The 10,424-nt window shown below is 34.5% G+C and overlaps 1 pseudogene; it reads right to left on the bottom strand.

Moving 5' to 3' along the window:
• Positions 1-760: 760 nt before the first annotated feature.
• LOC119569119 lies at positions 761-9,689 on the bottom strand (annotated as a pseudogene).
• Between the last annotated feature and the right edge of the window lie 735 nt (positions 9,690-10,424).

Genomic DNA, 10,424 nt, shown 5'->3' with positions numbered 1-10,424 from the left:
AACATAATTCTTCTTTCTTTCTTTCTTCTTCTTTCTTTCTTTCTTTCTTTTTTTTTCTTTTTCTTTTTCTTTTTCTTTTTAAGTGCCCTGTCTACAAGGACTTTTGGTGATCTTTGATTTCCATGATTTTTTGCCAATTTAAAGCGGTGGTTTGCCATTGCCTTCCGCCATATATATATATATATAAAATATATTTTATATATATATATACATATATATTATATACATATATGTATGTATATATAAATATATAATATATATATATATATAAAATATATATATATTATAATATAATATATATATATATATATAAATCATATATATATATATATATATTATATATAAAATATTATTAAAAATATTATATATATATATATATATATATGGCGGAAGGCAATGGCAAACCACCGCTTTAAATTGGCAAGAAAATCAGGAAATCAATGTCACCAACGTCCTTGTAGGACAGGGCATTTGAAAAAAGAAAAAAAAAAAAAAGAAAAAGAAAAAAAAAAAAAAAAAAAGAAAGAAAGGAAAAAAAAGAAAGAAAAAAAAAAAAGAAAGAGAAAGAAAGAAAAGAAAAGAAAGAAATATATGTACATACATACATATGTGTGTTTTGTATATATGTATATATATACATATGTGTGTATATATATATATATATATATATATATAATATATATATATATATATATATATATTTTATATATATGGAAAAATAATCTCTAATTTACAGTATCAATTAATTATGCCTACTAACCTCTTTTTGGGGCCACAACTTTTGACTTTTGAATTTGGTCCAATTTCATTTACGACTACAATTTTTTGAGCAATTGGGGTTTGCACTGGGACCACAAGGGTTGTGGTTTCTAGGTTTATCCAAATATTCAGTAACAAGATCATAAATTGAAGCATGATGTGCGGTTGTCAGTGATTACTTCCATATGATCCCCTTGAGTCAAAAAGATGCAGGTAGCAAGCTCTCCTGGTTTCTGCATCTTCTGGGGTTAGAGCTGGACCATCTACTGCATCTAGAGTAGAAATATAAGCATAAGTAACTTCTCATGATGTTTTACTTATTTGCAGTCATTATGGTGTCAAATTGACAAGTAATGTGTTTAACTAGTTATACAAGGAAAAATAAGAAATATGAATAAGCATACAATTCCTTTCATAGATATGTATTCAATTATACCCTGCCAGGAAATGTAACATGATACCCAGCAATCTTTGGTCCCTTTCCAAAAGTGAACAATGTCTGTAGTTTGGCTGTGAGAGGTCTATTCTAACAAAATTTTTGCCAGCTTTAATTTTCTATCAACATCACTGCGAGAAATTTTCATTCTGACCAAAACTACACTGATGTGAGCACTTACACCATGATATACTCACCTGCAATCTCAGCCTTACAAAGTATGCTTATAATACCTGGAAACAAGCTGGGGAGGGTTGAAGACTCCATTAGCCTCCTCCTGAGAATCCTGTCCTTCTGCAGATGATAAAGATCTTTCATGCCGATCCCTGCCTCGCTTTTTATCATCCTCAAGTATATCATCACTACTCTCTTCTTCTTCTGATCCCTCAGAATCACTGGAGAACATAGGGGAGAATGCACTTGATATCTTGTGTATCAATCCATCCTCAGTTTCAGAATCTGAGTCCAAGGATAACCTGAGAAAAAATTTTAATGTACAATTTCAGTGCTATGCAGGAAAATATATCAATAAAATTAATCAAATGGAAAAATTACCATTTAAAATACTACAAGTGAGTTTATTCCCAAAATCCCTATTAATAATATATATATATATATATATTATATATCTATATATACTATATATATATATAATTATATATATAAAATATATTATATATATTAGGGTTTTTTGTAATGAACAGAACACCCAGATAGCACAATGTTTAATTCAAGCTGAAGAAGGAATATTATTCATTTGGGACTAATGTAAAAGTATTAGGATTGGAAAGAAATATCATTACACCATCTAAAACATGTAACAATAATTGAATAACGGGAAAACTGTTTGTACACAAAATGGTGCTTTGAAACTTTATGGCATAATGTTTTGTCATCTAAACACAATATCTTTCAAAATAAAAATTAAACACATTAATTCCTTGGTGTATTACTACTTTCTTTCTGCCTATATCAAATGGTACAAGGCTGGAGCATTACACTTTCATCAGTCATTCTTCAATATTACATTTTAAAAGCTCACTTTTTTAGCCACCTTATATATGATGCAATCTACAGACATTATCATCTTCCCTATTTTAATGATTGTTGATTTTGTATTCAAAAGGCATTACAGTAGAATACATCTTTTCATTTATATTACTGATCCTTCTGAGTAAAAAAAAATGTATCAATTATAGAATTTCATATTATGTTTTACCATTACCAAAGATTTTCACAAAAATTTCACACTGAATTGTCTTTTTGTTATAATGAATATTCTCAGTCACTTCTAAGAGGGGTAACTTTACCTGTGAAACTTCCAAGATCTGCAGTTGGAGCGCTTAATGCTAGAGCGCTTGATCTTTGATGTAGCATGAGGCTTCAAAACAACCATTTCTTTATCCTGATGTTTCTTCATCTGTTGAAGAATCTGAATCATCTAAAACACAGCTGATATAGCTGTTTCTGTTTTTGAAGAACCACTATCAACAGAATCATAATGGGGGCCCCTGATCGATTTGCGCTTGATGCCAATGGGCTGAGCCTGATGCATGCAGGGTGCGGATAAGAGCCTCCAAAGGTCTCATTACTTTACCATCTTCACTGACTGGTTCAATGACTGGTTCCCAAGTAGAAAACTCCTATTTATAACAAGACAGTTTAAACTGTATTTCAGCTTTAGTGTACATGAGCTTAGACCAGTCATTGATCTCAGTATTCAAGGCTGCCTTCATCAAAAGCCCCGGAACAGCTGACTTTAAAGATTGCCTCTCAAAGGACACAGAGATAACTGAGACACTGAGAAACAGTCTCTGCTGAGGTTTGTGAAGGATATTCTGGTTTAATATACACTTCGTCATCAGGATGTGTGGGTGAAATGTTCGCTGTAAGAGGCTTTGGAGACCAGAGGTCATCCAGGTCAGCTGTTGGTCGCTGAAGTCTAAAGGGTATCATTGGAGGGCTTAGGTTCCTCATCAGTTCTTCCACTACATTGATCAGCAAATGTACTATTGGAGGATTCAGATGAAGGTGAATGTGAGAGACTTTAAGTTCTGCTCGCACACCTTCCTCTACACTTCTAAACACCCAAGATCCTTCAATGTCACATGGCATCATGATGGAGTATGGGCTTTGACCATGATAAGTATACATAGTAGCAAAGACTTGACATCCATCTAATGAGAGAGTGGAACTCTCATTACCTGGATGTCTAGAATAATCAAAAATGAATTTCACACCTCATAACCAAAAACTCTACTAATTGTCTCATCTGGGTCTGCAAAAAGTACTATCTCTGGTCTTTTAACTTTAAGTGATATGGAAAGCGTCTTCTGATCATCCATATTGCTTGTGACTGTTGACAGGTAACCACTTGTGCTGTCCACTGAACTTGGAGGCCGACGAATAATTCTTACACCATCTACAGTAGTTCCAAGGTCACCAACAAAACCTGGATTAAGTATACCTCCACTGGTACTTGCAGTGCTTGGTATTGCACCATTCACATATTTGTACATAGCAATTGCAAAACCCACAGACATGTTTAGTCTTGTTCTTTCTACACTGGCCTCTATTGCTGCATCACCATTTGGACTAACTTAAAACATAAGATCCATCATTGGTGGAACACTCACACTAAATCTTCCAAAATTCATTTGCATTTCACTGCTATACTGACCAAATATCTTTTTAACTGCAGGGACTGTTATCTGTTCTCACATCAAACAAATCAAAGGAGTCCCAATGTAAGCCGTACATCCATGCTTCGGTCACTATTCATATCTCCCATGCACTTCAATCTCTCCAACTTCCAAACGACCCCAAAGCAACTTGCTGCATCACGAACAGGTGAACTTAGAACTTCATTTCCATACAGTGTAAAGAGTCACCGTCACCATCCAGAGATATGAGAGCATCAGCAATTCGGTAGATATCCACCGAATGTGTAAGAAATGCTTTTTCAACCGACCTACCCTTATCATCACCAAATACTGGGAGTACCAAGATCAACAGGTGTGAGTGGCTGGGAGTGAAGTTTGTATCTGAAAACTGAGCCTCAGCCCTATTCTGTGTCATAAACCCGCCAAAATAAATTATTAAGGTCACACCCGCCCCATATTAAAGCAAAGAGCCCCCATGTGTATGCCAATATCCCAAGATAAAAGATCTCTGCACTGAGGTATCAAGGAACGTTTTACATCTGCTCTAATGGTTGCAGGTTCCAGTATATCTTCTTGCATCTCTATCCACCACCAAGTGTCATCACAGCTTTATAAATTTTGGGAGGGGTCCAAGCTCAAACAGAATGTTTTCTATTGCTCCAACCTCCTCCACCTGGTACTGCCTTGAAAAAAGTTGTCAATCTTTAAAATCTCCAAGATTAAACACTAATAAACTTGGAGAGTCAGACTTTTGAGGAACGAGAACAGTTGGTGCCATGAATATCAATACTTAGGTAATCTTCCTTCCTGAGACCAGCTCATCAATACTTTGCCCCTGCTGCTTTTTCTGCATGTTTAAAAGCAATCTGAGTTCCCTCTCTGTTCAACACTGGTTCCATGAACCTTTGGAGGTCTGCAAAGAACTTACAAAGGAATACACATTGTACTCTTCCAATTCTGATCTGAGTGGATGCATCAGGGTTTATGCCATGTGGAGAGGTGTCAATTTCCTCAACACCTTTATGAGTTGGACTGAACGTGAACCAAACTTTATGTCAAATACTCTATCTTCCTTATTTCAATTATCCGTGGGTGAAGAGTCATATCTGAGAGATCATCTACAACCAACTCTAACAGAGATGCTCGAAGAATTTTCTTTTCATTCGCTTTAAAGACAACATTCGCCTTGTAGACCTCCAATTTTTGCTTGTATAAAAATTCAACTTCATTATCACACAGTTTTAAGCTGAGAGTATGAAGATGTGTAGCAAAGGACCACTTGGTTGCGCCTGATGGAACAGGAGGATCTTCTGGCCCGAAGTCAGCCATGTCATGAAGCTGTTCGGGATACTTACTTTTGGCATCCTTTGCTCAATGTGCCCTAACTTAGCTGACAGTAATGTAAGAAAGTTGGTAAGTGTTATAATAGAACCTCTATGCCACACTAAATTAAGTGTTGAAAAATCAACAACTAAGCTCTGTTCACATGAGTGAAAATGAGATTTGAAATCTGGACAATTGGCACGTACTTTGCGATACAATATAGTTGCTACACATCCAGTCTGTGGTGATGAGACCAGCTCCAAATATTCTCCCGTAGGATTATGATGGTACTTATCAACAAGATGAAGAGAACTTAGGAGTAACTTGTACAGCTGGTCCATAATCCATCATGGCTGACTCTACTACAAGATGTGTAGCTCTCACCATCAAATAAGGCCTTTCCCCATGTTCATTTGAGCGTGATATGCCTACTACAATTTCATCTATACAAAAACGTGATAAAACAGTGATCATATTTTTCGGAGATGTGTTGTCTTCAAACACCAGGTACATCAACTGGTTTTCCCCAAGTCTCTCCTTCATCATCACTATTATCTGAAGCTGAGAAATTATTTTTCCAGTTCAAGACTTGTTTGAGAAATTGTGTCAACTGATGAGAGAGGCCTTACATGTCTGAGTAGAGGAGGTGTTGCATGCATGTCTGTATTATCAGGTATCAATTTCTTCTTCAGGCGGTTCAACAAGTTATCTCTTATGCCCAACAATTCAGACACATTTGGTTCTATTAAGCAGTGATGAAGATCTAGATCTGGTCTTGGTAATCTTCCATTGTCTACAGAATCTGGAATAATCATTCCTGAATGCAATACAGGCAAGTGATGTGCAAACTCCACAAGATGACTTAAGCGGCTGTCTGAAAGGTTCAATTTCAGTGGTGTAATGTGGATGTCTATCTTCTGTCTCGGCTGCTGTGCGGTACTCAGGATGAATGCTATTGGCTAAATCAAACCCTTAATCTTACTCTGGGCAGAAGGTGAGAATCAGAATCATCGCGCGTTCTGTGGACCCGCCATTCATCACCCTGAATCAGCAAACAGTACTTGGAGTTGAGTAACTGTAATGGTTAACCGATCATATAGTCGTCTTCAAGTTCCATTCTTGTTGCATCTTCCAAATCAACAGTTTGGCCTCCTATCTCACTGTTGACCTTCAGTCCACCCATATCCAATACTAACACATTGCCTCCTTTCTGTATTGAACCATGTTCAGGCAATACAATATATGGGCTCTTTATATCTATATCCAAGTTGACAGTCTTGTGTCGAGCAATTGCATATTCAACTGCTGCTCTGCCCAGTATTGACCATCTCACTGAGAGTATCCCGGGCCACTTCTTCAAATCCTCTGTATTTTTTGTGAGGAACTCGGAAGAAGTAAATGATCTCTGCACAAGCATGCTGAAAGAAAATGTGAAAAATCATATCATTCATGCAAAAAAGTATTATTACTTAAATAAAAAAAAGGACTTATTTTTCATAAAAAATCTAAGTAAGATATATCCTAACATTATTATCATTAATATGACTGTCAGGCATTGTATCTCATGTGAATATAATATATATACACCATACTTCAATATAAATCAGACTACTTTCATAGAAAATCTGAATAAAATCATTGGATAACACTAATAATACCATTATGATAGTAATATTACTGTAAATGCATTTATGAAAGTATATTTCAATCTCTCTTCAGACCATTCTTTGTCCATATCCAGAAAGTTAACTTGCTGTCATCTCTATAACAGTTTAGCAACATTTAAGTTATAGTTTCTCTCTATGTAATTTTTCAGCCTTTGTATCAATAAGGATAGTATTTACTAAAACAATTTAATAAAAAAGATGCATATGAGGAATGGTACAGAATATTACACACCCTCATGGTATGAGGGTTTGTCAATGCTATTAATCCTCTCTATGCTGCATCTGGGAGTCAATGATGGATTATCATAGCTGAAGAAAATCATTATTGCTTTTTCTTTTCTCTGAATATCAGGGCCTACTTTCCAAACTTTATCTGCCCTCTGGAAAGGATGCATCTTTTGCTAGAAATAATTCCTGAAACTGAAGAATATGGAAACTGTGACTAAACTGTGATCACAATAGTTTACAAAAGATAAATTTTCTAGATTCCCAGTATAAACCAGAGAGCATTTACTATTAGGCAGTATGTCTAGATTCCATACTAATATTCAAGTACATTTCAGACTGTATGTTCCTGTGGTATATGCAAGATAGTGAAAATGGCATTTTGTGCAAAATTCTTGTTATGCACTTGCACTCCCTTTATTCCAGTTTATTATCAAAATAAATAAGGCTGATATAGTTGATGAAAATTTGCATGATGTGTGCTTGTTGCCTAGCAATGAACAATGTACAGTTGATGACCCAATAGTTAATTTCAGAAAACATTTAAAATTAAAAATGGAGGGAATAGTTTAAAAACTATAGTTGCATACCTAAATTATATTTTTTGGCTCATCAAAAAAACAATAAAATGTGTAGCCCTTTTTTTTCTTTTTTCTTCTTTTTTTTTCAGTAAAGAAAAAATCCTTCAGACAATTTCAGACTTTATACTATTTGAAGATGATCAGAAAATTTTTATTAATGGGGGGTTTTCTCGTTAACCTATTCTAGCTATAAAAAAATTATCCTAAATTTATGTATACAAGCAATTAGGTTTGGTCTCATCCATCCAAAACCTTTAAAATAATTTCGTCGAAAAAAAAACTCTTCTTTTCTTTCAAGAAAAAAAATCAAAAATAAAAACATATGATATTCTGTTTCCCCTGGTATATAGCAGCCCAATGGATCTAATTTCTTGTTACTGCAAAATCTGACCCGACTTTCATTGGATTTCGTTCAAGGTAAACCGAAAAAAAAAAAAAAAGCAATGCCATAACCCTGTAACCATGAACAATTTATGTAAATCCTTGCTTTTGTAAAATATACGGGTAAGTAGGAAATAAAAAATGCAACAACACCAGTAAAAAAAACAATATCTGGACTCAACAAGCAATTCCAATCATAATTCATTTTTCAATATTTACTGTCATTTATTTTACTGTTATAAAGAATCACAAATTATGGTTATTAGATGTAAACTTTAAATTTGAAGAAAATTTTATAAAACCATACTGTTTGCAAACAAAAAAAAACAATAATTAAAAAGGTTTTCCCCAACTCGCCTTTTCAAAAACCCCAGCAGAAATAAAAAAAATAATAAAAAAACAATAATAATAAAATTTTCTCTTTTCACTTTTGCTAACATTTCAATGAACAGACTGCAGATGGAGTAGGCTCCAAAAAGCTTCATGACAAAAAAGCTCTTGGTCCATGTTGGCGGCCAAGATTGAATGTTTCTGCTTTTGCTGATAATTTTGGGTACTAATCCCTTACGTTTTCAGCATCATAAACAAACCAGAAAGTGTTGCAAGACTAGCAGAACTGTGTCCTTTAAGTTGGCTGACTTTTTGCAGGAAAATACCCCTTTTTGATTGAAAGGAGAAAAAATAGCCATAAGTATAGACAATAAGGATTTAATTGTGTAAAGGCTTTCCAGTATAAAAAAGCATTTTTTTCATTTATGTCTGTGGTTTATGATCCCCTGCTGTGTAACTATTATAGTGTACATAAATTACATTCATTTTGCCACACACCCACACCACCTAAACCCAATATGCACACACACACATCCTATCCTCACATATCTGATTTAATGGTATCATTTGTTTTATGCTTAAAATTTGCAAGTTTTAATATTTTTAGACGGGGAAAAATGCATGCGACATATCTATTCAGAATGAAGTGCTTTGGCCTATAACATAGGATATTCTTCAAAAAGCCTACCAAAATGCTGCAAATTTAAATATATTAAAAAAATAAACTTAATATTTCAATGTTTAACTACATTTTTTCTGAGAATAAGATCTAAATATAACTTTATATGGAGTAAAAAGTTAAGACTTTTACTGTAACCTGATTACAAAAGAATCATCCAATGAGCAAAACTACACAACTGAGAATATGGATCAGGGGAATAAATGGAAAGTTTCATGTTGAGCGCATTTTGCCCTAAAAACATAAAGCAAATTCCATTTTACATAATTTTAATATCATGATCATAAAACAGTGATCAAATTTTTTACTCCATTTGAAATTTACCCAAATTTTACCCCTTTCTGAAAGAAAGGGAAAGAAAAAATGAAGCTTATGAACAGAAAAATAAATAAATCAATGCTACTAAAACAAGGGGCCAAACCAATGACTGTACGGTTTATAAAAAATCTAAAATGAGGGAAAACAAGTGACAGTGCAAGGACTGTACCCAAAGCAATTCACTCCCAACTACTAAAAAAGTTCTGAGCCAAGGTGAGTTGGAACACAAATGATAAAAACTAGCAAAATCTTTGGTTAAAAAAAAATTTTTATGGGAAATAAGCCTTCCTTTAAACTTACACCGAAGTTTCCCATAGGACTGAGACACTGTAGGATGGCAGATATTTAAGTTTTAAATAGAAATCTAAAAGAAAATTATTTCTAGTATCAGGAGAGCATATAACAAAAACAACTAAACAGCTAAAATGAAAAAAGAAAAAGAAAAGTATAAATTAATAGCTATTCAAATTATATGTACCGAGGTTACACATACAGAAAATTAAAAAAATTAGTACAAGATATATCAAAACTATTTTTTAAACTTTTTTATTTATTTTCAAGTCAGAAAGTATATAAAAGGGGCCCCCCCAAACCCAAAATGGTAAGTTAAAAATATAAAACCCTTTTTTCCATATAGTAGAGATAAAATATTTTCCCTAAAAACACACACCCCAAAACACACACACATGGTGTGTGTGTGTGTGTGTGTGGGGGTGTGTTGTGTGTGTGTGTTGTGGTGTGTGTGGTGTGTGTGTGTGTGTGTGTTGTGTGTGGGGTGTGTGTGTGGTGGTGTGTGTGTGTGTGTGGGGTGTGGTGTGTGTGTGTGGTGTCTGTATGTTGTGGTGTCTGTAATTTTTTGTGTTTTATGTGTTGTGTGTCTGTTGTGGTGTGTCTGTATGTTGTGGTGTGTGTGGTTTTTGTGTGTTTGGTGTGTGGTGTGTGTTGTGTGTGTGTGTGTGGTTGTGTGTGTGTGTGTGTGGTGTTGTGTGTTTTGTGTGGTGTGCTTTTGTGAGTGCTTCGTGTGTGTGTTTTTGTATGTGGTGTGTGTGGGGGGGTGTGTTC

The sequence above is a fragment of the Penaeus monodon genome, unplaced genomic scaffold (assembly GCF_015228065.2).
Source record: "Penaeus monodon isolate SGIC_2016 unplaced genomic scaffold, NSTDA_Pmon_1 PmonScaffold_12676, whole genome shotgun sequence".
Lineage (NCBI taxonomy): Eukaryota > Metazoa > Arthropoda > Malacostraca > Decapoda > Penaeidae > Penaeus > Penaeus monodon.
The sequence above is the reverse complement of the archived record's forward strand: the minus strand, read 5'-3'. Positions and strand labels throughout refer to the sequence as shown.